The 27,099-nt window shown below is 43.4% G+C and overlaps 1 protein-coding gene and 2 non-coding genes across 4 annotated transcripts in view; all 3 read left to right on the top strand.

The window, feature by feature from the left end:
* The window catches only part of HSD17B2 (hydroxysteroid 17-beta dehydrogenase 2), a 93,198-nt gene that overhangs the window by 1,673 nt on the left and 64,426 nt on the right, over positions 1-27,099 (top strand). The gene's annotated exons all lie outside the window — the stretch shown is intronic.
* Positions 20,817-20,918, top strand: LOC133055307 (U6 spliceosomal RNA). Its single transcript, XR_009692602.1, has one exon. It is a non-coding gene; the product is annotated as a U6 spliceosomal RNA (small nuclear RNA).
* TRNAC-ACA (transfer RNA cysteine (anticodon ACA)) lies at positions 24,495-24,567 on the top strand. The gene has a single exon. It is a non-coding gene; the product is annotated as a tRNA-Cys (tRNA).

Raw genomic sequence — 27,099 nt, forward strand, 5'->3', positions numbered from 1 at the left:
ATGAATTTTTCTGTTCAGTCTGTAGTAGCAAGTCCCCACAGTCTTCAGAGTAAGTCCAGTTCCAATTTATTTTTTTGTACTTTTCCACTTGCGTGAAAGAAGAGAACAATGAAGCGTGTTAAAAAAAACAATCATGATGCTGCTGTTGACACTAATGGCCATGATTTCCAGGAAGTCCAAATATTCCTGGGAAATGGATTTCTAGAAGCAGCAGACTAATATATAAGAATACTAAAGCTTAGGATAAACAGAGGCAAACTTCAAGGTAACCGAGAAAACAGGAATTGTCTCTTGCTTGTTTATCTTGTCAGCGTTCTTTATCCTATGCTTTTGAAGACAGAGGCATGAGAAATGCACCAAATACACACCCAGCTCAGCTCACATCAGTCATTGAAATGTCCTGACTTGTGTTCAGTGGCATGGAAAATGACTGATTCAATTAGGCAACTCAAACCCAGTGACTAATCCCTCAATGAAATGCTTAGCAATTAGAAAATTCAGGCTTAAGAAAGGAAGGACGTACCTTAAGGCTGACTGAATTGTGCCTTTCAAGTCACTTTCATGAGGAATGCCATAGATTCCATATAATTCTAGAGAAGCTCTCAAGACCTTTGTACTAAATAGGGAAATTTTAAATGAATTTAGTTAGTTAGACCCTTGTTGTTGTTCAGTCACCCAGTCATGTCCAACTCTTAACAACTCCATGGATTGCAGCACACCAGGACTCCCTGTCCCTCACCATCTCCCAAAGTTTGCCCAAGTTCATGTCCATTGCATCAGCGATGCCATCCAGCCATCTCATCCCCAGATGCCCTTTTCTCCTTCTTTCCTCAATCTTTCCCAACATCAGGAACTTTCCCAATGAGTCAGTTGTTTGCATCAGATGGCCAAAATACTGGAGTTTCATCTTCAGCATCAGTCCTTCCAGTGAGTATTCAGGGTTGATTTCCCTTAAGACTGATGGGTTTGATCTCCTTGCTGTCAAAAAGATTTTCAGGAATCTTCTATAGAACGATAGTTCAAAGGTATCGATTCTTTGGCGCTCTGAATCTTTATGGTCCAGCTCTCACAGCCATATGTGACCACTGGGAAGACCTTAGCCTTGACTATGTGAACCTTTGTCGGCAGAATAATGTCTCTGTTTTTCAACATACTGTCTAGATTTGTCGTAGCTTTCCTGCCAAGAAGTAAATGTCTTCTGATTCCATGGCTGCAGTCACCATCCACAGTTATCTTAGAGTCCAAGAAGAGGAAATCTGTCACTACTTCCACCTTTTCCCCCTCAATGTGCGATGAAGTAATGGGGCCGGATGCCATGATCTTAGGTTTTTTAATATTTAGTTTTAAGCTGGCTCTTTTACTCTCCTCCTTCACCCTCATCAAGAGGCTTTTTAGTTCCTCTTCAGTTCAGTTCAGTTCAGTAACTCAGTCGTCTCTGACTGTTTGCGACCCCATGGACTGCAGCACACCAGGCCTCCCTGTATATCACCAACTCTCAGAGTTTACTCAAACTCCATTGAGTTGGTGATGCCATCCAACCATCTCATCCTCTGTTGTCCCCTTCTCCTCCTGCCCTTGATCTTTCCCATAATCATGGGTCTTTTCAAATGAGTCAGCTCTTCACATCAAGTGGCCAAAGTATTGGAGTTTCAGCTTCAACATCAGTCCTTCCAAAGAACATTCAGGACTGATCTCCTTTAGGCTGGACTGGTTGGATCTCGTTGCAGTTCAAGGGACTCTCAAGAGTCTTCTCCAACACCACGGTTCAAAACCATCAATTCTTTGGTGCTCAGCTTTCTTTATAGGCCAACTCTCACATCCATATGTGACTGCTAGAAAAACCATAGCCTTGACTATTCAAACCTCTGTTGGCAAAGTAGTGCCTCTGCTTTGTAATATGCTGTCTAGGTTGGTCATAACCTTTTCTTCCAAGGAGAAGAAGCGTCTTTTAATTTCATGGCTGCAGTCACCATCTGCAGTGATTTTGGAGCCCCCCAAAAGAAATTCAGCCACTGTGTCCGCTGTTTCTCCATCTATTTGCCATGAAGTGATGGGACGGGATGCCATGATCTTAGTTTTCTGAATGTTGAGCTTTAAGCCAACTTTTTCACTCTCCTCTTTCACTTTCATCAAGAGGCTCTTTAGTTCTTCTTTGCTTTCTGCCATAAGGGTGGTGTCATCTATATATCTGAGGTTATTGATATTGCTCCCAGCAATCTTGATTCCAGCTTGTGCTTCATCCAGCCCAGAGTTTCTCTTGATGTACTCTGCATATAAGTTAAATAAGCAGGGTGACAATATACAGCCTTGACATACTCCTTTCCCGATTTGGAACCAGTCTGTTTTTCCATGTCCAGTTCTAACTGTTGCTTCTTGACCTGCATACAGATTTCTCAAGAGGCAGGTCAGGTGGTCTGATATTCCTATCGCTTGAAGAATTTTCCACAGCTTATTATGATCCACACAGTCAAAGGCTTTGGCATAGTCAATAAAGCAGAAATAGATGTTTTGCTGGAACTCTCTTGCTTTTTCGATGACCCAGCAAATGTTGGCAATTTGATCTCTGGTTCCTCTGTCTTTTCTAAATCCAGCTTGTACACCTGGACATTCATGGTTCACATATTGTTGAAACCTGGCTTGGAGAATTTTGAGCATTACTTTGCTAGTGTGTGAGATGAGTGCAACTGTGTGGTAGTTTGAGCATTCTTTGGCATTACCTTTCTTAGATTTTGGAATGAAAACTGACCTTTTCCAGTCCTATGGCCACTGCTGAGTTTTCCAAATTTGCTGGCATATTGAATGCAACACTTTCACAGCATCATCTTTTAGGATTTGAAATAGCTCAACTGGAATTCCATCACCTCCACTAGCTTTGTTCGTAGTGATGCTTCCTAAGGCCCACTTGACTTCACATTCCAGGATGTCTGGCTCTAGGTGAGTGATCACACCATCATGATTATCTGGGTCATGAAGATCTTTTCTGTATAGTTCTTCTGTGTATTCTTGCCACCTCTTCTTAATATCTTCTGCTTCTGTTAGTTCCCGACCATTTCTGTCCTTTATTATGCCCATCTTTGCATGAAATGTTCCCTTGGTGTCTCTAATTTTCTTGAAAAGATCTCTAGTCTTTCCCATTCTATTATTTTCCTCTATTTCTTTGCACTGATCACTGAGGAAGGCTTTCTTATCTCTCCTTGCTATTCTTTGGAACTCTGCATTCAAATGGGTATATCTTTCCTTTTCTCCTTTGCTTTTTGCTTCTCTTCTTTTCACAGCCATTTGTAAGACCTCCTCAGGCAGGCATTTTGCTTTTTTGCATTTCTTTTTTGGGGGATAGTCTTGATTCCTGTCTCCTGTACAATGTCACGAACCTCTGTCCATAGTTCATCAGGCTCTCTATCAGATCTAGTCCCTTAAATCTATTTGTCACTTCCACTGTATAATCTTTAGGGATTTGATTTAGGTCATACCTGAATGGTCTAGTGGTTTTCCCTACTTTCTTCAATTTAAATCTGAATTTGGCAATAAGGAGTTCATGATCTGAGCCACACTCTGCTCCCGGTCTTGTTTTTGCTGACTGTATAGAGTTTCTCCATCTTTGGCTGCAGAGAATATAATCAATCTGATTTTGGTGTTGACCATCTGGTGATGTCCATGTGTAGAGTCTTCTCTTGTGTTGTTGGAAGAGGGTGTTTGCTATGACTAGTGCATTCTCTTGGCAGAACTCTATTAGCCTTTGCCCTGCTTCATTCTGTACTCCAAGGCCAAATTTGCCTGTTACTCCAAGTGTTTCTTGACTTCCTACTTTTGCATTCCAGTCCCCTATAATGAAAAGGACATCTTTTTTGGGTGTTTTTTCTAGAAGGTCTTGTAGGTATTCATAGAACTGTTCAACTTCAGCTTCTTCAGCATTACTGGTTGGGACATAGACTTGGATTACCATGATATTGAATGGTTTGCCTTGGAGATGAGCAGAGATCATTCTGTCGTTTTTGAGATTGCACCCAAGTACTGCATTTCAGACTCTTTTGTTGACTATGAGAGCTACTCCATTTCTTCTAAGGGATTCCTGCCCACAGTAGTGGATATAATGGTCTTTTGAGTTAAATTCACCCATTCCAGTTCATTTTAGTTCACTGATTCCTAAAATGTTGACGTTCACTCTTATCATCTCCTGTTTGATCACTTGCAATTTGCCTTGATTCATGGACCTAACATTCCAGGTTCCTATGCAATATTGCTCTTTACAGCATTGGACCTTGCTTCCATCATCAGTCACATAAACAGCTGGGTGTTGTTTTTGTTTTGGCTCCATCCCTTCATTCTTTCTGGAGTTATTTCTCCACTGATCTCCAGTAGCGTATTGGGCACCTACCAACCTGGGGAGTTAATCTTTCAGTGTCCTATCTTTTTGCCTTTTCATAGTCTTCATGGGGTTCTCAAGGCAAGAATACTGAAGTGGTTTCCCATCCCCTTCTCCAGTGGGCCACATTTTGTCAGAACTCTCCACCATGACCCATCCGTCTTGGGTGGCCCTACAAGCCATGGCTCATAGTTTCATTGAGTTAGACAAGGCTGTGGTCCATGTGATCAGATTGGTTAGTTTTCTGTGATGGTATTTTTCAGTCTGTCTGTCCTCTGATGGAGAAGGATAAAAGGCTTATGGAAGCTTCCAGATGGGATAGACTGAGGGTATACTGGGTCTTGATCTGATGGGCAGGGCCATGCCCAGTAAATCTTTAATCCAATTTTCTGTTGATGGGTGGAGCTGTGTTCCCTCCCTGCTATTTACCTGGGGCCAAACTGTGGTGGAGGTAATGAAGATAAGGATGACCTCCCTCAAAAGGTCCCATGCATGCACTGCCACACTCAGTGCCCCCAACCCTGCAGCCGGCCACCGCCGACCCACGCCTCCGCCAGAGACTCCCAGACACCCACAGGCAAGTCTCCTGTGGGGTCACTGTTCCTTTCTCCTGGGTCCTGGTGCACAAAGTTCTGTTGTGCCCTCCAAGAGTCACAGTCCTGTGTAAGTTCTGGCAGCTCTATAATGGGGTTAATGGTGACCTCTTCCAAGAGGAGTTATGCCATACCCACACCCAGAGCTCCTGTCCCTGCAGCAGAGCACTGCTGACCACTACCTCCACAGGAGATGCTCAAACACAGTTCTGTCTCAGTCTCTGTGGGGTCCCTGCGTCCTGTGCACAAAGTTTGTTTGAGTCCTCTGAGTGTCTCTGGCGGGAATGGGGTTTGATTCTAAATGTGAATTTGCCCCTCCTACCATCTTGTTGGGGCTTCTCCTTTGCCGTTGGACATGGGATATCTCCTCACAGCCACTCCAGCACCTACCATTTTACTGGGGTTTCTCTGACCTTGGACGTGGGGTATCTCCACATGGCTGCTCCAGCTAAGCGCAGGCGCCGCTCCTCACATTGGACGTGGGGTATCTCCACACGGCTGCTCCAGTACAGCATGGCTGCCACTTGCATTTAGGACTTCTAAATGCACTTTCTGCCGTTAGAGTGGTATCATCCTCATAAATGAAGTTGTTGATGTTTGTCCCACCGATGTTGATTCCAGCTTGTAACTCACCTAGCCCGGCATTTCTCCTGATGTGCTCAGCATATAGATTAAACAAACAGGGTGACAGCAGGCAGCCCTGTCACATTCCTTTCTCGGTCTTGAACCAATCAGTTGTTTCATACAGGGTTCTAACTGTTGCTTCTTGACCCACATACATGTTTCCCAGGAGACAGGTAAGATGGTCTGGTATTCCCATCTCTTTAACAGTTTTCCACAGTTTATTATCATCCACACAGTTGAAGGCTTTGGCATAGTCAATGAAACAGAGATAGTTGTTTTTCTGAAATTCCCTAGCTTTCTCTATGATCCAGTGAATGTTGGCATTTGATCTCTGGTTCCTTTTCTTTTTCTAAACCCAGCTTGGACATCTCGAAGTTCTTGGTTCACATAATGCTGAAGCCTAGTATGCAAGGATTTAAGCATGATCTTATTTCACGGGAGATGAATGCAATTATCCGATGGTTAGAACATTGTTTAAGTACTACCCTTCTTGGGAATTGGGATGAGAATTGACCTTTTCCAGTCCTACGGCCACTGCTGGGTCTTCCAGACATATTGACTGCAACACCTTGATGGCATCGTCCTTTAGGGTTTTGAATAGTTTCACTGGAATTGTCACATCCACTAGCTTTATTAACAGCAGTGCTTCCTAAGGCCCACTTGACTTCCCTCTCAAGAATATCTGGCTATGGGTGACTGACTGCTCCATCATAGTAATCCAGTTCATAAGTCATTAAAAAATAAGTCATCATGACTTGGAACAGCTTTTGCTTCAGGTTGGCTTATATTATAAATCAGTACACATTTTAGGGTTGGGGTGTACATAGAGAAATGTGGCAGTGTACCTCAAAACCACAAATGTTATTCTTTTACTTGATAATTCAAGATATGGACATGTCTCTCTCTTTTTTTTTTTTTAAATTTTGTATTTAATTTATTTTTTTATTATTATTATTTTTTCAATTTGGCAGTGTTTTACTTCTTTTTTTTTATTAGTTGGAGGCTAATTACTTCACAACATTTCAGTGGGTTTTGTCATACATTGTTATGAATCAGCCATAGATTTACACGTATTCCCCATCCCGATCCCCCCTCCCACCTCCCTCTCCACCCGATTCCTCTGGGTCTTCCCAGTGCACCAGGCCCGAGCACTTGTCTCATGCATCCCACCTGGGCTGGTGATCTGTTTTACCATAGACAGTATACATGCTGTTCTTTTGAAATATCCCACCCTCACATTCTCCCACAGAGTTCAAAAGTCTGTTCTGTATTTCTGTGTCTCTTTTTCTGTTTTGCATATAGGGTTATCGTTACCATCTTTATTAATTCCATATATATGTGTTAGTATGCTGTAATGTTCTTTATCTTTCTGGCTTACTTCACTCTGCATAAGGGGCTCCAGTTTCATCCATCTCATTAGGACTGGTTCAAATGAATTCTTTTTAATGGCTGAGTAATATTCCATGGTGTATATGTACCACAGCTTCGTTATCCATTCATCTGCTGATGGGCATCTAGGTTGCTTCCATGTCCTGGCTATTATAGACAGTGCTGCGATGAACAATGGGGTGCACGTGTCTCTTTCAGATCTGGTTTCCTCAGTTTGTATGCCCAGAAGTGGGATTGCTGGGTCATATGGCAGCTCTATTTCCAGTTTTTTAAGAAATCTCGACACTGTTTTCCATAGCGGTTGTACTAGTTTGCATTCGCACCAACAGTGTAAGAGGGTTCCCTTTTCTCCACACCCTCTCCAGCATTTATTGCTTGTAGACTTTTGGATAGCAGCCATCCTGACGGGCGTGTAATGGTACCTCATTGTGGTTTTGATTTGCATTTCTCTGATAATGAGTGATGTTAAGCATCTTTTCATGTGTTTGTTAGCCAGCTGTATGTCTTCTTTGGAGAAATGTCTGTTTAGTTCTTTGGCCCATTTTTTGATTGGGTCATTTATTTTTCTAGAATTGAGCTGCAGGAGTTGCTTGTATATTTTTGAGATTAATCCTTTGTCTGTTGCTTCGTTTGCTATTATTTTCTCCCAATCTGAGGGCTGTCTTTTCACCTTACTTATAGTTTCCTTTGTAGTGCAAAAGCTTTTAAGTTTCATTAGGTCCCATTTGTTTAGTTTTGCTTTTATTTCCAACATTCTGGGAGGTGGGTCATAGAGGATCTTGCTGTGATTTATGTCGGAGAGTGTTTTGCCTATGTTCTCCCCTAGGAGTTTTATAGTTTCTGGTCTTACATTTAGATCTTTAATCCATCTTGAGTTTATTTTTGTGTATGGTGTTAGAAAGTGTTCTAGTTTCATTCTTTTACAAGTGGTTGACCAGTTTTCCCAGCACCACTTGTTAAAGAGGTTGTCTTTTTTCCATTGTATATCCTTGCCTCCTTTGTCATAGATAAGGTGTCCATAGGTCCGTGGATTTATCTCTGGGCTTTCTATTCTGTTCCATTGATCTATATTTCTGTCTTTGTGCCAGTACCATACTGTCTTGATGACTGTGGCTTTGTAGTAGAGCCTGAAGTCAGGCAGGTTGATTCCTCCAGTTCCATTCTTCTTTCTCAAGATTACTTTGGCTATTCGAGGTTTTTTGTATTTCCATACAAATTGTGAAATTCTTTGGTCTAGTTCTGTGAAAAATACCGTTGGTAGCTTGATAGGGATTGCATTGAATCTATAGACTGCTTTGGGTAGAATAGCCATTTTGACAATATTGATTCTTCCAATCCATGAACACGGTATGTTTCTCCATCTGTTTGTGTCCTCTTTGATTTCTTTCATCAGTGTTTTATAGTTTTCTATGTATAGGTCTTTTGTTTCTTTAGGTAGATATACTCCTAAGTATTTTATTCTTTTTGTTGCAATGGTGAATGGTATTGTTTCCTTAATTTCTCTGTCTGTTTTTTCATTGTTAGTATATAGGAATGCAAGGGATTTCTGTGTGTTAATTTTATATCCTGCAACTTTACTATATTCATTGATTAGCTCTAGTAATTTTCTGGTAGAATCTTTAGGGTTTTCTATGTAGAGGATCATGTCATCTGCAAACAGTGAGAGTTTTACTTCTTCTTTTCCTATCTGGATTCCTTTTACTTCTTTTTCTGCTCTGATTGCTGTGGCCAGCACTTCCAACACTATGTTGAATAGTAGTGGTGAGAGTGGGCACCCTTGTCTTGTTCCTGATTTCAGGGGAAATGCCTTCAATTTTTCACCATTGAGGGTGATGCTTGCTGTGGGTTTGTCATATATAGCTTTTATTATGTTGAGGTATGTTCCTTCTATTCCTGCTTTTTGGAGAGTTTTAATCATAAACGAGTGTTGAATTTTGTCAAAGGCTTTCTCTGCATCTATTGAGATAATCATATGCTTTTTATCTTTCAATTTGTTAATGTGGTGTATTACATTGATTGATTTGCGGATATTAAAGAATCCTTGCATTCCTGGGATAAAGCCCACTTGGTCATGGTGTATGATTTTTTTAATATGTTGTTGGATTCTGTTTGCTAGAATTTTGTTAAGGATTTTTGCATCTATGTTCATCAGTGATATTGGCCTGTAGTTTTCTTTTTTTGTGGCATCTTTGTCTGGTTTTGGAATTAGGGTGATGGTGGCCTCATAGAATGAGTTTGGAAGCTTACCTTCATCTGCAATTTTCTGGAAGAGTTTGAGTAAGATAGGTGTTAGCTCTTCTCTAAATTTTTGGTAGAATTCAGCTGTGAAGCCATCTGGTCCTGGGCTTTTGTTTGCTGGAAGATTTTTGATTACAGTTTCGATTTCCTTGCTTGTGATGGGTCTGTTAAGATCTTCTATTTCTTCCTGGTTCAGTTTTGGAAAGTTATACTTTTCTAAGAATTTGTCCATTTCATCCAAGTTGTCCATTTTATTGGCATAGAGCTGCTGGTAGTAGTCTCTTATGATCCTTTGTATTTCAGTGTTGTCTGTTGTGATCTCTCCATTTTCATTTCTAATTTTGTCAATTTGGTTTTTCTCTCTTTGTTTCTTAATGAGTCTTGCTAATGGTTTGTCAATTTTGTTTATTTTTTCAAAAAACCAGCTTTTAGCTTTGTTGATTTTTGCTATGGTCTCTTTACTTTCTTTTGCATTTATTTCTGCCCTGCTTTTTAAGATTTCTTTCCTTCTGCTAACTCTGGGGTTCTTCATTTCTTCCTTCTCTAATTGCTTTAGGTGTAGAGTTAGGTTATTTAATTGGTTTTTTTCCTGTTTCTTGATGTAAGCCTGTAATGCTATGAACCTTCCCCTTAGCACTGCTTTTACAGTGTCCCATAGGTTTTGGGTTGTTGTGTTTTCATTTTCATTCATTTCTATACATATTTTGATTTCTTTTTTGATTTCTTCTATGATTTGTTGGTTATTCAGAAGCGTGTTATTTAGCCTCCATATGTTTGAAGTTTTAACAATTTTTTCCCTGTAATTGAGATCTAATCTTACTGCACTGTGGTCAGAAAAGATGACTGGAATGATTTCAATTTTTTTGAATTTTCCAAGCCCAGATTTATGGCCCAGGATGTGATCTATTCTGGAGAATGTTCCGTGTGCACTTGAGAAAAAGGTGAAGTTGATTGTTTTGGGGTGAAATGTCCTATAGATATCAATTAGGTCTAGCTGGTCCATTGTGTCATTTAAGGTTTGTGTTTCCTTGTTAATTTTCTGTTTAGTTGATCTATCCATAGTTGAGAGTGGGGTATTAAAGTCTCCCACTATTATTGTGTTACTATTAATTTCCTCTTTCATACTCGTTAGTGTTTGCCGTACATATTGCGGTGCTCCTATGTTGGGTGCATATATATTTATAATTGTTATATCTTCTTTTTTGATTGATCCTTTGATCATTATGTAGTGTCCTTCTTTGTCTCTTTTCACTTCCTTTATTTGAAAGTCTATTTTATCTGATATGAGTATTGCGCCTCCTGCTTTCTTTTGGTCTCCGTTTGCATGAAATATTTTTTTCCAGCCCTTCACTTTTAGTCTGTATGTGTCTCTTGCTTTGAGGTGGGTCTCTTGTAGACAGCATATATAGGGGTCTTGTTTTTGTATCCATTCAGCCAATCTTTGTCTTTTGGTTGGGGCATTCAACCCATTTACATTTAGGGTAATTATTGATAGGTGTGGTCCCGTTGCCATTTACTTTGTTGTTTTGGGTTCACATTTATAAAACCTTTCTGCATTTCCTGTCTAGAGAAGATCCTTTAGCATTTGTTGAAGAGCTGGTTTGGTGGTGCTGAATTCTCTCAGCTTTTGCTTATCTGTAAAGCTTTTGAATTCTCCTTCATATCTGAATGAGATCCTTGCTGGATACAGTAATCTAGGTTGTAGGTTATTCTCTTTCATTACTTTCAGTACGTCCTGCCATTCCCTTCTGGCCTGGAGGGTTTCTATTGATAGATCAGCTGTTATCCTTATGGGAATCCCTTTGTGTGTTATTTGTTGTTTTTCCCTTGCTGCTTTTAATATTTGTTCTTTGTGTTTGATCTTTGTTAATTTGATTAATATGTGTCTTGGGGTGTTTCGCCTTGGGTTTATCCTGTTTGGGACTCTCTGGGTTTCTTGGACTTAGGTGGCTATTTCCTTCCCCATTTTAGGGAAGTTTTCAGCTATTATCTCCTCGAGTATTTTCTCATGGCCCTTCTTTTTGTCTTCTTCTTCTGGAACTCCTATGATTCGAATGTTGGGGTGTTTCACAGTGTCCCAGAGGTCCCTGAGGTTTTCCTCATTTCTTTTGATCCTTTTTTCTTTTTTCCTCTCTGCTTCATTTATTTCCACCATTTTATCTTCTACCTCACTTATCCTATCTTCTGCCTCCGTTATTCTACTCTTGGTTCCCTCCAAAGTGTTTTTGATCTCATTCATTGCATTATTCATTTGTAATTGACTCTTTTTTATTTCTTCTAGGTCTTTATTAAACAGTTCTTGAATCTTTTCAATCTTTGTTTCCAGGCTATTTATCTGTAACTCCATTTTGTTTTCAAGATTTTGGATCATTTTTATTATCATTATTCTAAATTCTTTTTCAGGTAGATTCCCTATCTCCTCCTCTTTTGTTTGACTTGGTGGGCATTTTTCATGTTCCTTTACCTGTTGGGTATTTCTTTGCCTTTTCATCTTGTTTAGATTGCTGTGTCTGGAGTGGGCTTTCTGTATTCTGGAGGTCTGTGGTTCCTTTTTGTTGTGGAGGATTAACCCAGTGGGTGGGGTTAGACGATTGGCTTGTCAAGGTTTCCTGGTTAGGGAAGCTTGCATCAGTGTTCTGGTGCGTGGAACTTGATTTCTACTCTTTGGAGAGCAATGGAGTGCCCAGTAATGAGTTTTGAGATGGGTCTATGTGTTAGGTGTGACCTTGGGCAGCCTGTATGTTGATGTTCAGGGCTATGTTCCTGCGTTGCTGGAGAATTTGCGTGGTATGTCTTGCTCTGAAACTTATTGGCTCTTGTGTGGTGGTTGGTTTCAGTGTAGGTATGGAGGCTTTTGGACAGTCACTTATTACTTAAAGTTCCTTGTAGTCAGGAGTTTTCTGGTGTTCTCAGGTTTTGGGCTTAAGTCTCCTGCCTCTGGATTTCAGTTTTATTCTTCCTGTAGTCTCAGGACTTCTCCAACTATGCAGCCCTGATAAGAAAACTTCTAGGTTAATGGCTAAAAGATTCTCCCCCGTTAGGGACACCCAGAGAGGTTCACAGAGTCACATGAAGAAGAGGAGAGGGAGGAGGGAGATAGAGATGAACAGGAGGAGAAAAAGGGGGACTCAAGAGGAGAGAGACAGATCTACACAGCTGTCTGTTCCCAGAGTGTTCTCCGTAGCCCAGTCACCTACAAAGATTCACAGAATTGGATTGGGATGAGAAGGGGAAAGGAGGAAATAGAGGTGTTCTGAGGTAGAAAACAGAGAGTCAAGATTGGGAGAGAATAATCTTCGGTTTAAAAATAGGGCTTCTCTTCTTTTTTTTTTTTGTAAGGTTATAGTGTATTGAAAATGAAAATTAAGGAGTAGTAGAGGAGTACTAGAGGACTTTAAAAGAAATAAGATAAAAAGAAAAATAGAAAATAGAAGAGAGAAAGGAAAGAAAAAAAAGAAAGAAAAAGAAAAAAAAAAAAAAGGAAAAAAAAATTTTTTTTTCCCCCTAATTAAAAAATCGTAAAAGTCTATGGAAATGAAAGTTAAGGAGTAATGGGGGAGTAATAGGGGATTTTAAAGGAAAATAAAAGAGAAAAAATAAAAAAGAAAAAAATAAAAAAAAAATAAAAAAAAGAGAAAAAAGTAAAATTATAACTAGAAGTTTCTCTGGAGCTGTTGCGGTCAGTGTGGGTTCGGCTCAGTTTCAGATAGCTCCTCGTTCCAGCTTACGCTTCTCGATATCTACAGGCTCCTCCGGTGTAGACAATGTTTCCTAGAGGGATTTTAATCTGTTGCACCAGTCCCTTTTGAAGCGGTTCCCTTTGTTTATTTGGCTTCTGTTTGCCGGTCTCTTCAGAGCCTCATTTCCGCCCTGGCACAGGCGGGCGGAGGTGGACTCTTATTCAGGTAGCTAGTTCCGTCGCTCTGCGGGGAGGGGCTGGCGCTGTGGGGACGAGCTTGCGCCGCGGGGATGGGCTGGGGCTGCCAGGAGGGGCTGATGCTGCTCTCTCCTCTGCGCTGCTCAGGTTCCCGGCTGTTCTATATGGAGCGCGCCCCGCGCTGCGCGAGGTTCCAGCCCTCGGGTGTTCCATAAAAGCGCGGAAGGAAAAGCTGCGCCTGCTCTCTGTGCCCTCCCCGTCAGAGCGGTCCAGGCAGCCAGGGGCTCGGTGGGCGCACTCTCCCCAGGTGTGGCGCGCCCCCTCCCTTCCGCGGACCCAGTCTCAGTTTCCGCTGGCGCCAGTCGGGTGCGCGCGCCTTCTGCCCTCCGCGTCCCCAGCCCCAGTCCCCACCCGCGCCGGTCGGGTGCCTGCGCCCTGTGTCTCGCCGCGACCTTCCCCTCCCCCCTGCCTCCTGCCTCCAGCGCGGCTGGGCCGGTCCGCAGCCTGCGAGCTCCTCTCTGGACCCTCTCGGTCTCTTTGTTCTGCGAACGGCCGGCAGTGTGTTCGGGCCGGCTAATTTACTCTCTCTCCTTTGGTCTCCCACAGTTCAAGTTGGCAACTCACAGAAGCTCCCTCCGATTGTCCTCAGGGCACTCAGGCCCGGACCCTACCCCAAGCAATGCCGCCTAAGAGCTCCCGGGACGGATCTCCGTCCTTAGCTCTTTTGTTTCACTTTTTATCTTTTATATTTTGTCCTACCTCCTTTCGAAGACAATGGGCTGCTTTTCTGGGCGCCTGATGACCTCAGCTAGTGATCAGAAGTTGTTTTGCGAAGTTTGCTCTGCGTGCAGTTATTCTTTTGATGAATTTGTAGGAGAGAAAGTGGTCTCCCCGTCCTACCCCTCCGCCATCTTGGCTCCTCCCTCTTTTTTTTTTTTTTGGACATGTCTCTTAAAGAAGAATCTGAAATGTGAGAAAAAGGATAGATGCAAACCAAACTGGTACATTTACAAAATTATTTAAAATTGTGAAATATCAAAAGCAATCAAAATGGTGACAACATTGTAAAATTAGAAAGAAAGCAACAAATGTCATTAAAATGAAGAAAAAACAAAATGGTGACAAATGATGGTATAGTCTCTGGATATAAAATGAGAATTTGAAAAATTCATATAAAATGACCTGACAACTGTGCTATAACATGGAAACTGAACTAAGGGAAAGCACCAGGGGATCCTGGTGTTTGGCTAAGATTATATCCGTGTCACATGAACGTGAAAAGCACTAGAAGGAAATAGTCTGTGAATGGTTGGATCAGAGTACTTAGATTTGTTTTTTCCCTCAGAGCTTGTCTAATGTAGTTATACTACTTATATAACTGTGGACTTTAAAAATATTCATAATCTAAAAGTTGAGAATTATGTTTTACTTGGTGGAAATTTTTAGGGCCTCAAGCCAAGCCTCTCAAGCTGTTACTTGAGACAGCATCTCAAGAAACCCTGAGAAAATTGCTCGGAGGAGGCGAGGAGAGGAGACCTGTTACACAGAACTTTTGAAACGAAGGGCAGGTAGTCTGAACATCAGAAGGCTGTTGTTAATTAAAGAAAATCAAATATCCTAAGTTAAGGAACTTGGGAAGATGCGGGCTGTATGGGAAGATGCGGGCTCACTAAAATCTTTCCTTTCATACACGCCTTGGCTGCCTGGGGCCAGCATCCTGTGTTTTCACATCCTGAGCTTCCTTTCCTCAGGGTTCAACTGCAGGGAGTGGCTGAAGTCTGATGGCTGCTAGGTGGGAGGTATTCTTTTCCTTCCTGAGTGCCCTTAGGGTTCACCACCTCACTTTGGAGGGTTGCAATCCCTGATGACTGTGATATTCTTATTTATGGATATAGCAGGAAATATTCCATTTCTCATAACAAAACCATTTAACAAAGAGATCATATTAAAAGGATAAAGTCCACTGTAGTGTCTACTTAATTATGGACCCTGGTGTAGGACAATTACAAGTTCAAAAAACCTTTTTCCTTGAGTCCCCTATTTCACTTTGCTAAGATAAAGGGCTTTTGTCTCCGAGACATATAATTATAGCACATAGGGCATTCAAACCCACGTTTGTCTTCAAGGCCCCTCAGGCTTATGGCAGTCAGTCAATTTTTTTAAATGGCTGTGAGATTAGTGAAGGGCCCAGCCACTCTGCAACAGCATGTCAAGCACCGTGGAGGCAAAAGAGGGTTGAGACCTGACAAGCTTGGGTTGGAACCTTGCATGCACCTTGCCTCAGGGTAGGTTCTCTAGGGGCAGGGATCGAGGTGAAGATTTGTGTGAAAGGAATTTATTGGAAAGGTTTACAGGTTAAGGGTGAAAGGTCCTGGAGTAGGGAAGATGAACAGGGAAGGGGAGGAGGCCAAGCCCCAATTCAGCAACAAGGGAAGTGCGTTTGGCTCCTGTATTAGCTCAGTAGCCCGGGGAAGATCAGGAGGCCCGGGCGGCACAGGGAGAGCTGTCCTTAATGCGGGCCAGGGGATACCCTCATACCTGTCAATAACTAGTTAAGGGCTGTCACCCCCACCCCCTTTGGCAAGAGGAGGAGAGGCTTAAACTCCAGCTGGCTCTCCCTGCTGTATGTGTACTTGGTCGCTCAGTCGAGTCTGCGACCCCTTGGACTGTAGCCCGCCAGGCTCCTCTGTCCATGGGGATTCTCCAGGCAAGAATACTGGTATAGGTTGTCATGCCCTCCTCCAGAGGATCTTCCCAACTCAGGGACTGAACCCAGGTCTCCTGCATTGCAGGCGATTCTTTACCATCTGAGCCACCAGGGAAGCCCTCTGGTTTCCATGGCCACTGCCTGAAAGGACCCCAGCATTCTGGGCAGCCGGTGGACCAGATCACAGGTTCTGCTTGCTGGGAGTGAAGTGTGCTGTGGATGAGAGCCCTTCCAGATGGTCAAGGTGCATATACACTACCGTGTGCAAAATAGAGAGCTGGGGGAAGCTGCCGTGTAGCACGGGGGGGTGGGGGGGGGGTGGGGGGGGTGGGAGGAGGGCTCAGCTCAGCGCTTTGTGATGACCTAGTGTTGTACCCGGATCGCGGAATCCCACCAAACACCACAGGAGCCGCGGATCGATGCAAAAGCGGTGAGGAAGTTTATTACACGCTCGAGCACGGGCTCTCTTCACACAATGGGGAAGGAGCCCCAAGTGAAAGCGGCGAATCTTTTTTATACTGTATAGCAGGGGAAGCAGGAAGGGAAGCTTAAGGGGATTGGTTAATTCATACTGTGCAGCAGGGGAAGCGGGAAGTCTTGGTGGGGTGAGGGTGGGGTGAGGGACTTTCCCGCCCTTCTTAGATTGCCTAGGGGTGGAGGGCAACTTGTCTCCTTCTGATTGGTTGGTTTGAAAAAGTTTTTTTCTTCTTCTCGGGAGGGGTTTTCACTCAGAATGGCAGTGCTATCTAAAATGGAGTCGTTTTGAATTTTTCTTTCACACTAGAGGAGTGGGAAGGGGCTTCCCGCGGGGGCTCAGATGCTGAAGGCTCTGCCTGTAATGCAGGAGACCCAGGTTTGATCCCTGGGTTGGGAAGACCACTGGAGGAAGGAAATAGAGGGGTGGGATTGGGGTGAGGTGGGAGAGAGGCCAAAGAAGGAGGGGATAAATGTGTGTGCTTGTCTGCTAAGTGCCTCAGTCGTGTCCGGCTCTTTGTGACCCCATGGACTATAGGCTACGCCCTCCTCCAAGGGATCTTCCCCATCCAGGGACTGAACCCGCATCACCTGCGCTGGCAGGAGTGTTCTTTACCATTAGCACCATCTGGGAAGCCCCAGATATATGTATGCATATAGATATCCTGGAGGAGGGAATGGCAACCCACTCCAGTGTTCTTGCCTGGAGAATCCCATGGACAGAGGAGCCTGGAGGGCTACAGTCCATGAAGTCACAAAGAGTGGTACATGACCGAAGTGACGTAGCACACATCCATAGTTAATTTACATCATTGTACAGCAGAAATTAGCACAATACTGTAAAACAATTATACTCCAATTAAAACAATTTTTTAAAATGGTCAAGGATCTGGGGCAGTCTGATATCTGCTAGATACCTCTTACTAGCAGTGTGATCTTTCAAAGTACCTGGTTTTAGGCTTTAAACTGGTTTCTCCTCTGTAAACTGGAAATGATCACACACACACACACACACTCACACTCACAGTTATAGATGGAGTTAGTGGATGAGAAAGAGGAGGGGGAGGGAGGAAGAGAGGTGATTTTGTCTGTTGATGTGGTAATGGGTGAGGTTAGGTAGGATAAAAAGAGAACCAAAAGGAAAAACAATGGCTGACAAAGAAATGGAGGGTGAAAGGTCGGGGCATGCCCCGGGAAAGTGCCGCAAGGCAAATTCCGGAGGCTGGCTAAACTTCCGGGGACTGACCCCCTGCAGCCTGGTCCAATCAGGTACCGACCTGGAGCCCTCGGACACTGACCGCCTCTGTAGCCCGCGCTTTCTTCCTTATATGAAAAGACCTGGCTTAAACGCCGGCCCTGGCTATAAAACCCCTCCCCACCCCTCATACCTTGCAGACTCCCTTTGTCTCCTCACTCACCCGCCCCCGGGAGTTCTGCCCGAGAGTGACCGCTCAATAAAGGCCTTTACCACCGGTCATTAGAGGTGGCTTTTTTCCTCCCACGGCTTTTTTCTAACAGAGGGTACCTCCAGAAGGATTCCCAGAGTAGCATGAAGCCCAGTGTTGGGTGTGGGAGGGAGCTCATTAGGATCTGAAAAAGTTACTTTCTACAAGGAAAATAAGGTCTTCCAGGCAACTGGTTAATCAGACATGACACACACAGCCAGCACTCATTAAAACTTGTTCAGTTGGATATTTTTTTTGAATTGCATAATTTTTAATGAAATTTTCAAAACTAGGTACAATGGAAGAGAGATCAGGGAAGGGAAGAAGAATATGTTTGATGTGGAAGTCTTTATCGTACGCCCCGAACAGAGTCCTAGGTGGATGGTCATCCCTTTCTAGGACTTACTAAACAGTCCAATTTGTGTTCTAAAATGGAATACTGTTGGCATCAGCTTGGGATTTAGGCTCCTTTGAATTTGTTTTTCTGGCGGCATTGGTGAGGGGGTGGAGGGGCGTGTAACACGTGGCTTGTGGGGGATCTTACTTCCCTGTCCAAGGATTGAACCTGCAATCTCAGCAGTGAAAGTCAGGAGTCCTAATCACTGGACCACCAGGGAATTCTCTGGGCTCCTTTAAACTTAACATTAGACTGCTGAAGGGGATAAGCATTGACAGTGGGTGGTGGTGGTTTAGTCGCTACTTCTGACTCTTGAGACCTCATGGACCGTAGCCCACCAGGTTCTTCTGCCCGTGGGATTTTCCAGGCAATAGTAACATGGAAACTTACATTACCATATGTAAAATAGAGAGCCAACAGAAATTTGCTGTATGTCTCAGGAAACTCAAACAGGGGCTCTGTATCAACCTAGAAGGTTAGGATGGGGAGGGAGATGGGAGGGAGGTTCAAAAGATGGGGGGGATATATGTATACCTATGGCTGATTCATGTTGAGGTTTGACAGAAACAATGAAATTCTGTAAAGCACTTACCCTTCAATTAAAAAAAAAAGAATACTGGAATGAGTTGCCATTTCCTTTTCTAGGCTGACAGTGGACTAGGGACTAAAGGAAATAACATCTCTGCACTCAGAGCTCTACATACTTTTTATATTTGATTCCCACAACCTTAATAACTAACATCTTATGAATGAGGAAATGATGTGTCCAAAGTCCTTGGAATACTAAGCAACATCAGTTCAGTTCACTCACTCAGTCGTGTCCGACTCTTTGCGACCCCATGGACTGCAGCACACCAGGCCTCCCTGTCCATCACCAATTCCTGGAGCTTACTCAAACTCATGTGCATTGAGTTGGTGATGCCATCCAACCATCTCATCCTCTGTCATCACCTTCTCCTCCCACCTCCAAACTTTCCCAGCATCAGGGTCTTCTCAAATGAATCAGTTCTTCATATCAGGTGGCCAAAATATTAGAGTTTCAGCTTCAGCATCAATCCTTCCAATGAACATTCAGGACTGATTTCCTTTAGGATGGGCTGGTTGGATCTCCTTGCAGTCCAAGGGACTCTCAAGAGTTTTCTCCAACACCACAGTTCAAAAGCATCAATTTTTTGGCACTCAGCTTTCTTTATATTCCAACTCTCACATCCATACATGACTACTAGAAAAACCATAGCTTTGACTAGATAGATCTTTATTTGCAAAGTAATATCTCTGCTTTTTAATATGTTGTCTAGGTTGGTCATAACTTTTCTTCTAAGGAGCAAGCGTCTTATGAGACTAAACCCAGGTCAGACCCATCTGCCACCCAAAGCCTTGCTCTTAACAGCTGTCACTATCAGTGCCATAGCTACAGTTACCAGTCGGCTATAAATGTTTCAAGAATATAAAATGTGTCCATTCATCAGCAAGTAAGTGTTGAACATCTTTTATGGGCACAAGACCCTGCTTGACACATAACTTGGTAGTTGTCTGGATGCAGAATATGCTCATGAGAGAAGATAAAATGAAAGGTACCACAGATAGGGATGAGGATGCCTTAAAAGGGTGATAATGGAGAGATGCCATATGGTGAATCTAACTTCAGGTTTGAGTTTGAGGGCAGTGAGGGGACCGTTGGAAATACAGACCTAGATCTTGATTAGGTTTGGAGAAGGAGAATGGAGAAAGAGAAACACAAGCAACATATCATGGTTAATGCTTCAAGGGAAGAGGTCATTGGTATGTATTGTAAGGAATCAATACAGTCTTCAGTGAGTGTATAATTTAGTCAGTCTATCAGATTGTTTTTAATGAACACAAATCCTCTTTGATCATTCATTTTAAGCTTAACCTTAGCATTCTACAGAGAGGCATAAAAAAGGTATTGCTAACTTGGGTAATTTTGTAAAATCTGAATGGGGACTTTATTAGGCATTTTAGATGGCGTGTTGAGGTTGGCGGATATATTCATGGAATGAAGTTCCCCCAAATGTGTTGTAAGCTGTTTGATGGCAGAGACCAGATCTCTTTTATGACCAAGTTCCTTCTCTGTCTCTGAGCACATTAGACCCATCTCAGTGTTCATGAGTGAGAGAGCCATTAGTGAATGAACCAAGTGGGTGAAATGTCCTCTCCTTGTCGTGGTCATTGGTTGGACACAATGGGTTTGTCCCCATAGACTCCCTTGCTTAAGGACTTATCTCTGCTGGTTCTTTTTCCTGAGGTCACCCGTGTAGAAAGGTCAGAGTGACTTGGCTGAGTTGCGGAGGGCCCATTGCTCTGTAGAGACGCCATTCTCGGCTTTCTCTGGACAGGGCTTTGTGATGACTTGGTTCGAAGCGTGCGCCTGGTCACCCAGGATGCAGCACGAACAGAACACCCTCTGGTCATACCCCAGCTGTTGAAGCTGCTCTCCCAAGTGTCACTGGTACCCTCCTCGTCCCCTGAGCATGGCTCCCACGCCAGCACTGCTGACTGTGTTTTCCTTCTTGACACGGCCTCCTTTGCCTTCCAGAACACTATATGTCCACACTTCTCCCCCACTGCTCTGTCCTCTGACTCCTGCCTGTCCTTCTTCTTACCCCTCCCACTTAGGTGGCCTTTGTCCTTAGCCCTCTTCAGAAAGATTCCTGGTCCAAACAAGTTCATCTCAAAAAAGCCATCGAAGTGCTCGCTTCAGCAGCACATATACTAAAATTGGAATGACACAGATTAACTTGGCCCTGGGGCAAGGATAACACACAAATACATGAAGTGTTTCATATTTCTCATGTAGTGGTATGGCAGAAACTAGCGCAACGATATAAAGCAATTAGACTCCTATTAAAAAATTTTTTTTGAAGATTGATCTAAGATTATCCTTGCTTACTGCCTTGTGGACATAGCTGCCTTGTCCATTTGTTTTTTGCTCTGAACCTTGATTGCCCCACACATTTTGGTGTCCCCTATTTATATTCCTAACAATGAACCCTTTCCAGATGCTGGTCCTTTGCATCATCCCCTACCCTCCAGTGCTGGGCCCTCAGAGCTGGTGATTAGATGAGATCATAGGATGTCAATAAGTATGCACTAGGACACAGTGTGGGCAGAGGTTCTGAATCAAGGCCAGGGACATCAGGTTAAGGAGTAGATGGTTCATATAGTTCTGCTGCACTGAACAAAATGGAGAAAAACAGACACCCGGGGGTAACACAAGTCAGTGAATCCAGGTGCCAAAGAGGATAAGACAGGGCTAGGTAAGCAGGGAGCAGGAGGGAGTCTAGGACAGACATGGAGTGGAATGGAGGAGCATGTCTGGCTTGGGTGATCCAGGGACGTCTGCATCCATCCCACCCACCATTGTCACAAAGGGGTATCTCCTCTTTAACATAGAATTTACCACACCCAGCATGTGCTCCCTGGCCCCCACTTCCACTCCCTTGCCCACTGGTATACCTTATGAGTTCCTCTGTGCTCAGATTTTCCATCTCACGTGGATTTTAGGCCATAAACAGGACACTGAAAAGATACATGTCCACTGAAAAACAATTCTAAAATTCAAAAACAGAAGCTATTAGGGACCTGTGTGGAATGCTCTTTGTGTGCAGAGGACTCAAGGCCCAGGGACTGCACTGGATGGATCTTAACTTGAAACAGTCAGCGCCCAACATGGTCTTAGGTTGAGTGAAACCCCAATGTCATCTTTATGGGTCAAAGGCTTTGATAGGGCAATTGAAACACTGGGAAGGGATCTGGGTTTCATTGAATCCTGTTTTGAAAAAATAACTTTATCTACTTGTATTTTTGGCTGTGCTGGATCTTCGTTGCCCATGGGCTATTATCTAGCTGCAGCAAGCAGGGGTTACTCTTGTTGCGGTGTGTGGGGTGCTCACTCTAGTGGCTTCTCTTGTTACAGACATGGACTCTGGGGCGCGTGGGTTTCACTAGTTGCAGCACGTGGGTTTCAGTAGTTGTGGCTCCTGGGCTCTAGAGCACAGGCTCAGTAGTTGCAGTGCATGGACTTAGTTAAGCCACAGCATGTGGGATCTTCCTGGACCAGCGATTGAACCTGTGTCTCCTGTGTTTCCAGGCAGATTCTTTGCCACTGAGCCACCAGGGAAGCCCTGAATCCTATTTTCTTATAAACACTCATATTTACTGAGGTCCTGTAGCCTAGAAAGTCAAACCAAACCTGGGCATCACTAAAAAGAAGAATAGAAACAAAACCAAAACTCTGTTCCTCTTTTGAAACAACACAGGTGCATCTAAGTGCAGGTCTGGTCGCTGTCATTCAGGGTGAATAGTATCATGTAGTGGTTAAGACCGCACACTTAGGACAATGACTGATGCATTTACTAACTCCTGCCTTGCCACTTATTAGTTTTTTGACCTAGGGCAAATTAATCTACCTGCCAGAACCTCAGTTTCTTTATCTGTTAAATGGAGATAATCATATACTGATCTCACCGGGACTGCTGCCAGGATGAAATGAGACAATACACATAAAGGGCCATCTGTAGGTGGTAACTATACGTCTATCCAGTGCTAGTCATTGCAAATATAATTTTTATAATGAGCCAAATTATGCCTCCTTGGAACATTCATCAGTGCACTTAGTTCTGCCCTTGGAAGTCACATAATCTGATTAAACCACTCTTTTGCATGGTAGCCCTTGAAAAATGTGAAGACTCTGTCATATCATAGCCAAATCTGCTTTGAACTAAATCTTCTGATCCGTTTTACCTTTCCCTACCATGGCCTGGTTTCAACTTTCACCATTCTATTAAGTTTCCTCTGGACCCTTTCCAATTTTTTCACATTCCTTTGAGATGTTGACTCAGATTTAACATCATGTGCCATCTTGGTATTAGCGATACAAACCAAACTGGAATTAATGAAATAAAATTAAATCAGTATACATGCAAAGTTCTTCCTTGGATGTTGTTGCTTTGTTTGGTGGGGTCAGTTCAAAAGTCCCTTTCTAATACTCCCAGCTGAGTTCTGAACTCATAGAGATAGGCAGGTGGAAATCAAGATGTCAGTTTTATTCCTGATATAAGCCTTGAGGAAGGTATCTTAGTTGTGTGGTAATAATGGTGCATTGGAAAAGACCCTGATGCTGGGGAAAATTTGAGGGAAGGAGAAGAAGGGGGTGACAGAGGATGAGATGGTTGGATGGCATTATTAACTCAATGGACATGAGTTTGAGCAAACTCCAGGAGATAGTGAAGGACAGGGAAGCCTAGAGTGCTGTAGTTCGTGGGGTCACAAAGAGTTGGACAGACTTAGTGACTGAACAACAGCAAATGGTGCATCCAGTCAAGGCAGGGCTGAAAAGACTCAAGCCTTGCCCACAAGGTAGGACTTGGGTTGGACAGCTAGGCTATCATAGCCCAATAACACAGGTGTTTTGCAGGCTGGGAGATGCTGAGAAAGAGAGGAGAGCTTCCATGTGACACTCTGGCCTCTTGATTTTTCTCCTCTGCTTCTCTCAGTCCTGATCATTTGCTCTGAAGCATGTGCAGTGGGGAAGAAGTGTTCCCCTCCTAATATTAGGCTCAGAAAACCAGCTCTCTGGATGGAGAATGCTGTATCTAAACTGTGGCTTGTATGATAGAGGTCCAGGGAGGTTTGACTACAAACTTAAACAGGGTCAATGGTGGGCTGTTTTCCCACAACCTATCCCCCACACCCATTCCATCACACACATATAAACATATATACACAGATGTACTCTTAAGATGCACAACATCTAAAAGAAGGTATTAGACCACTCACTAGCTCTGGGCCCTTGAACAAGCTGCTTCACCTCTCTGAGGTTAATTATCTCTATGTAGAATGAGGGAACCATGATGGTGTGTCTTCACAGTTCATGTTTGCGATTACCACTCATCAACTGCCTCCTGAGCACACTTGACATACAATGGGGAGCGAAGACAGACAGGGTCTCTGCCCTCTTGAAGCTTAGTTCCAGTGGAGAAGAACACAGTACAAACCAATAAAGAGATAAGATAATCCCAGCCCAGCAAGGATTTGGTGGCATGAAGAGTGACCCTTCCTTCACTGCTGAGGACCACTTTGTTCTGGAGGCTATCTATGTGTTAGGAACTGTGACAGGCACTGTGATTAGCATTCTCCTAATTTCATTTAATTTTCACAAATATCTTATGAATAATGAAAAGCTTTAGGTAGGGTGAATATATGCAACAAGCCCAATACCCATGTTCTAAAATCACCTGTAGTCCATGGAATTTTCCAGGCCAGAATACTGGAGTGGGTAGCATTTCCCTTCTCCAGGGGATCTTCCCAACTCAGGGATTGAACCGAGGTCTCCTGCATTGCGGGTGGATTCTTTACCAGCTGACTTCCCTGGTGGCTCAGATGGTAAAGTGCCTGCCTACAATGCAGGAGACCCGGGTTCGATCCCTGGGTCAGGAAGATCCCCTGGAGAAGGAAATGGCAACCCATTCCAGTACTCTTGCCTGGAAAATCCCATGGAGGGAGGAGCCTGGTAGGCTACAGTTCATGGGGTCGCAAAGAGTCGGACACGACTGAGCGACTTCACTTGAAAATCATAATTGAGACATTGATAGATAATGTCTATTATTAATCCCACTCAAAGATGTAGAAGTTGAGGCTTTCAAGAGATTACACAATTAAGATCATATAATGTAAAAGAAGTAAGTGTCAGTGCTAGAATTTAAATGCAATATTCTCTCTCTTTGGCTTCCAAGGTGGCTCAGACAGTAAAGAATCTGCCCATAGTGAGGGAAACCCCGGATCAATCCCTGGATCAGAAAGATGCCCTGGAAAAGGGCATGGTAACCCACTCCAGTATTCTTACCTGGAGAATTCCATGGACAGAGGAGCCTGGTGGGCTACAGTCCACAGGGTCACAAAAGAGGTCAGACATGACTGAATGATCAGTTGTGCGTGCACACACACACACACACACACACACAGTTATGCTGAATAAACTTATAGTGTTGTGAGGGGACCGATAAGAAGGAAGATATTACAAGGCAACATAACATGTGAGAATTCAGAGAAGTGAAAAGAAATAAGAGGAAATAAGACAACTTAGGAGGCCAAGGCAGTGGCCAGGAGTTTGGAGAGCAAGCAGCTGATTGGAGGGGCACAATGATGGGAGAACCAGAACACTTACCAGCTCTTTGGGTCTAGGTGGTAAAGAAGAGGAGAGACTCACTACACATTAGACTTCTCCTACTATAACCCTCATCAAAGCTCTTTGCACTTTCTTTTGACCATCTGTCTTGCCAGATGGACTGCGAGTTCCATGAGGGCAGACAGTATGTAAAGCATGGTGCCCACAACAGGTTCAAGGAGTGACTTCATGAACAAAAATGAATGTAGACAATTCATTCTGAAGCTCCGAGAATGATTCTTCCTACTAAAAGAAACAACAGATTTTGAGAGGCTGAGGGAAAGAACTGACTTTGAAGAAAAGATAGAGCCTTTTCTTTGGGACACTTTCAATTTGAGATGTCAAGGTTGTATTCAGGTAGAGTGTCCAGATGCATTGCAAAAGTGAGTTAAGCTAGTCTTCCACAAAGGTAGGTTAAATAAAGCTCTGAAAGCTAAAACAATGCCTGAGCAATGAGTGTAGATAGAGATTGGGAAAAGGAACTGGGAACTTGGAGGAACAGTGGAGGCTACCCAGATCTATCGGATAGGAGGCAGAAGGTAGACCTGAAGGGTGCAGGGTGCCAAGGAAGAAGAAAGTTCCAAGGAGGAGAGTTTTAAATAACATCAAACATGGAGGACAGATTGAATGGGATGACAGGATACCTCTGGATTCTATGCTTTGGGGAAACTGATGAGAATGATTTCAGTAAAGGGTATAAGAAGGCCCCCCAGTGTAAGGACAGTGAAGGAGATGGCTGGGCAACTCTGAAGTTTTGAGAACACTGGTGGGAAAAGGAAGAAGCAAGATGGGAGATCAGGCCTAGGGAATAGTAAGATCAAACAAAGAAATTTGGGTGATGGGAAAATTGGGGGGAGTAGTTTTGGAGGCTCAAAAGGCAGGAGATATTGACAATTCAAAAAGGTTGTGGTAACTGATGAAATGGGAGGCTGTGGCCTGGAGGATGAACAAGAAGTAGAAGCAGTCACTGTCTCAGCTTTCATTCAATTTACTATTTCAATTTACTTATGTAGTGAGTCTTTAGTGGTTTGTGGTCCAATTATGCTTATAGGGTACTTACAAGAATACAATGATATAAAGCATGCCTGGTGTTCAGTACTGTACCTGGCTGCCTAGTACAGGGTCGGTGAATGCTACTGTAGGAAACTAGGGAAGACAGAAGACAAGTAATCAGAGAAAGCCTCATGTTGGAAGGAATACCAGCTATTTTTCTGGGCTGGAACAGGTAGTCTCCACATTGGACTCATCTCTCCATTCTTGCCAAGATAAATGGAATCTCTCTTGTTTATGCTTCTGTCATCACATTTATCTACCTTGATGAGTGTTTATTTAATGTCCTCTTCATTCTAGAACAATATCTCTTGACTGGGAAAGTTTTGCTTCCCAGAAGAAGTTTTAGCAATGACTGAAGATATTTTGGGTAGTGACAACTTGAGGGGATTGGAACAAGCTACTGGCATCTAATAGGTAGAAGCCAGGGAATCTGCTAAACATCATACAATGCACAGGATGGTCCCCACAACAAATAATTCAGTTCAGTTCAGTCACTCAGTCGTGTCTGACTCTTTGCAACCCCATGAATCGTAGCACACCAGGCCTCCCTGTCCATCACCAACTCCCAGAGTTCACTCAAACCCATGTCCATTGAGTCGGTGATGCCATCCAACCATCTCATCCTCTGCCGTCCCCTTCTCCTCCTGCCTTCAATCTTTCCCAGCATCAGGGTCTTTTCAAATGAGTCAGCTCTTTGCATCAGGGGCCAAAGTATTGGAGTTTCAGCTTCAACATCAGTCCTTCCAATGAACA

The sequence above is a fragment of the Dama dama genome, chromosome 4, assembly GCF_033118175.1.
Source record: "Dama dama isolate Ldn47 chromosome 4, ASM3311817v1, whole genome shotgun sequence".
NCBI classification, from domain to species: Eukaryota; Metazoa; Chordata; class Mammalia; order Artiodactyla; family Cervidae; genus Dama; species Dama dama.